This window comes from Drosophila ficusphila, unplaced genomic scaffold (genome assembly GCF_018152265.1).
Source record: "Drosophila ficusphila isolate 14025-0441.05 unplaced genomic scaffold, ASM1815226v1 contig_198, whole genome shotgun sequence".
Classification (NCBI taxonomy): Eukaryota; Metazoa; Arthropoda; class Insecta; order Diptera; family Drosophilidae; genus Drosophila; species Drosophila ficusphila.
In genome coordinates this window covers 2,345,014-2,352,226 of record NW_025064092.1, presented here as the reverse complement: position 1 = coordinate 2,352,226, position 7,213 = coordinate 2,345,014, and the positions used below count along the sequence as shown (strand labels likewise).

Below are 7,213 nucleotides of genomic sequence, written 5' to 3'. Positions count from 1 at the left end.
TCCGCTGGCCGAGGGTCCTTCGAAGGATGTGGAGTGAAGTGGAGCGCCGAAGTGGTGGAGTGGTGCGGAAGGAGGGTCGGTGGTGCCGATGGTGCCTGGGTGGCTCTTGTTGTCGAGTGCTGTCCTCCTGTGTGTGCTCGAAAGTTGAGTCGACTTGAAATTTTAATGAAATGCGCTGCTCCTCTCGGGCTCCATCCACATTTACTTCAACGTCTATGTCTATGTCTATGACTTCGGGGTTTTATACTATTTTTTTGGGGGGCCCTGTGGCTCCTGACTTCCAGTTACCGATTCCACCGGAAAACCCAACTCACCCGTCTGCATTTCAAATTATTTTTATATCTTTGCAAAAGGTAGTATAATTTCAGTCAGAAGTTTGCAACGCACTCAAGGAGATCTATATATATTGTTGATCAGCATCTCGATCTGATTTAAACTAGACGTTTACGTCTGTCCGTCTTTCGGTCAGTCCGTCTTTCAAAATTTTCAAAAAATGAGTTTGCTAAATAGTGACCAAAATTCACAAAAAAATGGGTATGCTCAAATTAACAAAAAATGCACTATTTCTATGTCCATAACGTTTCTTATTTTACCTGTTTTTAAAGTGGAATGCCTCTTAAGGTAATTTTGTTTCACTGTAATAAAACTTTGAATAAAATTTCATGAAAATCGGACGACTGTTTCATATAGCTGTCATAGAAAATATGGAAAAATATATAGAAAAATCGTCGTTACTTCAATGTTGTTTAGCCTTTATGCATTTTTCTCGTCATTTGTGATGACTGCAAGGGTATATAAGCTTCGGCTCGACGAAGCTAGCTTTCTTTATTTTTAATTGTCATTTCTGCGGCTCGGTCGTGGCGAAGGCTTCTCATTTTCGGGGCCTGTCAAAGGCACAAGGCCTTTGGTCCAATGGCTTTTGCCTCGGCGGCCATTGGCGCATTTGCGGCAATCAAAATATTTATGCCATGGACAGTTGATTAACCGCAAACTGGCAAACTGGCAAAATGGGGCTGCTGCTGGTTGGTTGGGCCCTCGTTCATAATTAAAATCAAATTAACCCACACACAAAAGAGTCGCCCGGTGGTGGCACCACCATCACCACCACCGCGTTTGTGGTTCGTTTGGGCTTAAAAACAGGGCTAGATGTGCGCTATCGGCATAATTTCACATTTCGGTTAGCATTATGCAATTTGCCCGTTCCCGTTCGGCTCTCCCGCTTTCATTTCCATTTCCAAACCCGTTTCCGCATCCGCATCCGTTCCATTGCCACACCGTTCTTACCGCCGTCCCATCGAACCTGCAATCAGTGCAATCGACGGAGTGGATACAATTTATTCTGGCCGCAGGGCGGCCCAAAATGAAATTGACATTTTGCCGGGCCGAAACCAAAGTCATTTACCCCCCGCAACCGCCGACGTCATTATCCATCCCCCTCCCCCTTTCCCCTGGAACGACTGGAAACGGGAATGGGGGGAATAAAAGGGGATAAAACCAGGAGGACCATTGCAATTCCAGCTAGGACACAGATCATTAATCAAACAACTGCACAACTGACAAATAGATTTGGCGGCTAAAAGGTAGCGATTCCACATCGAATTCTATTTACCCACAAATAATGCTGTGAAGCAGAGGAAAAGGATTTCAAAAAAAAAATAAGGACAGTAATAAAGTAATAAATTCATCAATTTAGGGAAAATGAAATCAATTAAAAGAAAAAAGTAGAATGGAGTCCAATAAAATATAAAAGGAAACAAAGTATAAAAAGTGTTACAAATTTAAATGAAAAAAAGAATGCCCCAATTTCCGATCGAAAGCCAAAAACCGGTTGCAAAAACTTTATTGAAATTCCGTTAATAATTCGATCACTTGTCATATTTTTTTCCTTACAAGTATAAATCAATTTACTAATTAAACCGATTGCATACGACCCCTTTTTTTCTTTGTCGAACTACACACCCATGGCCAAAAAAATAAATGCATTTCGAGTGCGCTTAAATTAATGAAATTAGTGCGACAGATTGATTTTTGGCACGTTGCACTGATTGATTGACTGAGTGACTGATTGATGGGCACATGCTTGAAACAACTTTTGTACGATTTATGGGCCACTGGCCATCGCATCGCTTTATGACTATTAAGCATAATTGAATTTAATTTGTTACATCCTAAAAAACGTATGTACATCGTATACTCGTCTATATACGTATATCATGGCCCATTGATTCGGCAATCTGTGTAAAGACTTGCCTAATGGATTTCGAGGAATTATCTGTACCGAGACTCATCTCGAATTTATACGCTCCGATATGTTAAGCTATTGATTCAATTAATTTTTATAAATAAAAAAGCCGGCAAACAAATTGCTTCAAGAGCGGCGACTTTTGCAACATAGGAAAAAAGAAACGAGCTAAATAAAATAAATCAAAATAGGTCGACGATGCGTGGCCAGAAATTTAATTGATTCAAACAATTCAAACGATTTGCACATTAAAAACTCCGCTCTCGGCCGTTTCGGCCATGGCCGGCAAATCAAATTGAAATGCCAATTGAATGGGCTGTGGATCCGTGGACCAGGTTTCCACAGCCCAAAAACTGCCGGGCATGAATTTAATTTTGATTTTTATTTGGATTTTTATTTGGTTTTAAAACGACGAACGATTTAATTGAATTGCTCACGGACCGGTCACCGAAAATTTTCCTCCACTTCCCTTCTTCTCTTTTCCGTATAATATGCAAAAAAGGGGGTGTTGAAGAGGGGGAGGGGGTGGTGTGGCGGTGCTAATTTCATCGCCGGCCACGTTCCCTCCGGCCAAAAATCAAATTGAGCGGAGGGGAGAACCGGAAACGCAAAGGGACCAAGGGTCAAATTCGTAGGTTTGCCTTTTTCATGTAGCCGCAAATTGAACACGCCGGATGCGAACTATTCAAGTATATATATATAGTACTCCAATATACATATTTAAAGTGCGTCTCATATGCCTTTTGTGTAGCCATTAAAGCGGACTTTAAGTGCCATCCTTAAAGGCATCGGTCGTTGGTGAAGCCAAGTGTCCACTTCCGTCAAATGGAAATCTCAATTTAAAGTTATTCGCTCAACCGCTGCATCTTCGTGTTGATTTGTCTAATTAAAATGGTTCGCTCGAGTGGAAACTTGAGAACATATCCTCTGTCCGGTGAACATATGCAAATACACATCATTTCGGCAATTGTCTATTTGCTCTGCTCAATGAGGTGTAAGAACGTGGTGAGCTGGGGATTTAAGTTTGAAAAGAAAAACATTGTGGCAATAATAACTAATGGAAACTCGGCGAATTAACAGCTGAAAATCAAATAGAGACAACATAAGCTCTTCATTTGAATAAATATCTCGTGCTGGAAAAGCAATATTTGATTCAATGAGAACGCAATCACGACAGTGCATAAAACAATAATTGTGGCTTAATTTTATTTGGAAAACTTGCTCAAAGAATTCCATTAGATTTAAAGCATTAATTCTTTTGTGGGATTTTAAATGGATTGTATAACTGAAAGACAGAAAAGATACTGTGTGTACAGGAAACCAAATTCACGAAAATCAATCAATTTGAAAACCATTCAGCTGATGTCTTGACATGGTAAATTTAATTATTTAAAGCTATTTTTAGATGAGGAACCAAGTTAAGTAATTAATCAAGTACCTTCAAATCCGAGTGCCATCTGATGTGCCCGTACATCCCACATATTACTTAACAACTTGAGGGACAGGAACACAACGCACCAGCTGCTCCTCTTCGATCCAAAAAAAAAAAAAAAAAAAAAAAAATTGGAAAGAAAGGGGAGGAAATAAAGAAGAGTGCGTTGCGTATGTCCTTTGTCATTTATCATTTGCCATGGCCCGGCGACTGAGAATCCTTTTTGCACTCGTCGTCCTGCGTTTTTCGTCCTTATTCCATGTTTGTGGATGCGGGTCAACGAAACGGGCGCAGTGTCACTGCACTGGCCACGCCCTCAGTTGCACATTCAAGCCAAGGCACACATGTCCATCCCCCCTCCCCCCTCCCCCTTTAACCCCCCACATAACTCCCCCTATATCCCCACTATATGTCCCCCAGTTGTTCCCCCAACCAATCCGCTCAAACAACAAGCTATATTACCCTGTTCACACAGCCCCTTCCCTTGTTGTTTAATCGAAACCTTCTGTCATTTTCTTGTCGCTGTTTGTTTGCCTCTTGTTGTTCCTTTTTTTGCGACTCTTCCCCACTTTTTTGTTGTTGTTGTTTTTGTTGTTGTTACTGCGTTTTTATAACTGCTTGATGGCTACAGGGTAAACGTTACGTATACGACTAGTTGCCCATGTGTTTCGCAGTGCTTCGATTTGAGTTGCAGCAGAGTGGCCATTGTAGCTCATCGAAGACCAATCAAAATCGAAAAACTGATAAATACACAAAAATATCTGCAGGCTAAATAATGTAGTCAGTTTTATTTGTTGGCCAGAAGCGAAAATAACCAAAGAAAATACAGCAGATATAGCTAACAAGCTGGAATTGCTTAGAAGTTAATAAAAAAAAGGAAATTGCTGCTATAAGATTGCAGTAATTGGCGAAATCTCTAACTAGAGAACAAGTACCAATTTAAAATATAATCAAATTAAACTGATTTCATCCCCCGCACTTTGTTTCTTATTATTTCCCTAATTTTCTATGGGGTATCAGTAATCCCGTCATCATTGACTTCACACGTTCCCTTGTTTTGTATTCATTTTCAGTTTGTTTTTAATGCCAACGCTGGGCATTATAGCATCGTGACCAGCGTGGCGTATACGCAATGTGCGGAGACCAAAGCACTTTGCCCCATTCTCCACCTGATTGTTGTTGTACGCTTTGTTATTGTTGTTGTTATTATTACTGTTCCTGTTGTTGTTGTTGTTGTTGTAGCTGCTGTCGCTGTGTTTTTGTCAGTATTGTTGCCTTAATGCACCAAAAAATGTCACAACAAGCCCAAAAATGAGAAAAAACGGTAGCCAAGAGTTTGGAGGAAATAGGAAGTGACCTCATTTATGCAACGTACACACACACACACACACATATACATAAGCATATAGCCATATATCCATGGCATAAAGTAGTGATTGTTGTTGCTGCTGTTGTTGTTGTTGTTGTTGGTGGTGGTGGTGCCATCGTTGTCCCTTTATTAGTGGGCGTGGCCGGAGTTTGAGGTCTGTGGGCGTTGCTTTTTGCCCGGCATTTAATTGCAAATTTTACGCTTGTTCTAAATTTGTTGCCGGAAAAAGGAGGCAGACTGCAGTAGACAGCCAGCAAAGCCACTGCCGCTGCCAGAGTTTCATAATTGCAAAATGCACTAAACACCCTTCCATTCTTTCCTTTTTTTTTTTTTTTTTGGTTTTTTTGTTTTCTGGGCCAAAACTCTCACGATGTCAGTGTCGTGTTCATTAGCCAGGAATGCTCCTCCTCTACTCCATTTTTATTATTTTTTTTTTTTGTGGGGTCCTTTTTCTTTTTTCGACAACCACACACAAAATGCACAAAGCGGTTTACTCGTCTTCTGTCTTCCGGTTTGCCCGCTGCTCTTTCGGTTCCTGTTCCTGGGAAATTCATGATTTTCCCATCGCAGTAAAAGCGAGAAAAAGAAAGCAAACAATGGCAATGGTAGCTTCATCGTCATCGTCATCGTCATCGTCGGTTGAATTCAATCGAGCTGGGGTTCAGTGGCCATAATGGGTAAATAGCAAATTGTTGAGTGTTGGTGCATAATGCCCCCGGGGATGGATCGGTTCTGGTTTGGAAATGTGAAATGGGGAGAGGGGAATGGGAATGGGAATGGGATATTGGCTTGAGCCCAGCAGGATACAATTCATCATTTTCGAAACATTACCAAAACACATTTCCAATTGAAAAGCATCAACGTGAGTTTCCCATTTGTATAATTACCAAGGGGATTTCCATGGGAGGGAGTGTGGCGAAAGTTTGGAAATCGTTTTTCACATTGTGCTTGTGCGTTTCAATCATTGATTGCGGAGCAGCAAAAACGGAAATAGGAGCGATTGTTAATCGATAAATAGCCGTTAAATAAATAAAGATGCTTTTTGCATTGGCGATTGTTTTGGGAAATTCGTTTTGCTCAAGGGTGAAAAGTGTTTTGCTCGTTTAATAGTACCAACGAATTTCCATAAAAATACAATGGAATATGGGAATAACAATGCAATATGTTTATCGGATATTTGTACTGCTAAAACGAATAAATAGTAAAAGCAACAAGGGATAAATAAAGGAGTTAAATATATCAGAGAAATATGCTTTAAAAGAGTTGATTTGCTTTGGTACCATTCACAATAAATAAACAAACAAATAAATAAATTTTGAATGAGTTCTTAAAATATAATTTAGCAAATCCTAAGTCTAATAAGTTGAAATCCTTAGCTATTTAAATTGATTTGTAAAACATTCAAAGCAATTATTGATAATAAATTAGATTACCTGGGTAAACAAGTATATGTATAGTCAATTATTACGAATGGCGATCACATCAACTGAGTCGTTGACGTGCAAGCTCAATGAAAACAATCAAAGAGATTCCGAGAAATAACAATGAAATCGATACCTTAGTTCAAATTGGCAACCCGAACATAATATTGGTATAACCTTGCTTGCTTTTCCGAGACGCAAACAAATGGATTGCCCTTCGGTCCGACGAGATTCCTCGGCAGTCAATTAAATGGCTTGTGAGCTTGGCTTTAATTGGAACTCCTTCGTAATAAGCAAATAAATTTCCAGTTCAAAGGCAGCAAAATCCTCGGCCAGACAAAATATCTGTGGCATTGTGGGTGTGGAATGCTCTGCCAAAATTCTAATCGAACCGAATGTGTATATTTTGATATGTTTTTCGGCCAGCTGGATTGAAAGCAAACACAAATGCTTGGCGGTGACGGGGTATTTGGCCAAAAAAAAAAAAAAAAAAAAAAAGAAAACAAAAATATAGAACGAAAGATGGAACGAGAAAGAGGATCCGAGCGAAATGCCAAAATGAAAATATTCGTTTTAGAGGAATGTGTATCTAATAGATATGCAGTGACAGCACCTGTATTTATGTGTCTGTATCTCTATCTGTATCTGTATATGTATCCGTATCTGCCACTCTGCATGTGTGGCCATATGTATCTGCATGCCAATCTGCAACTGCATCGGTATCTGTATCTGTATCTGTATCTGTATCT

At 39.9% G+C, this 7,213-nt stretch overlaps 1 long non-coding RNA gene across 1 annotated transcript; it reads left to right on the top strand.

Annotated features, from left to right (window-relative positions):
- Positions 1–6,626: 6,626 nt before the first annotated feature.
- On the top strand, positions 6,627–6,855 carry LOC108094582. The gene is made up of 2 exons (XR_001771563.1): positions 6,627–6,721; positions 6,774–6,855. It is a non-coding gene; the product is annotated as an uncharacterized LOC108094582 (long non-coding RNA).
- The last annotated feature ends 358 nt before the right edge of the window (positions 6,856–7,213 follow it).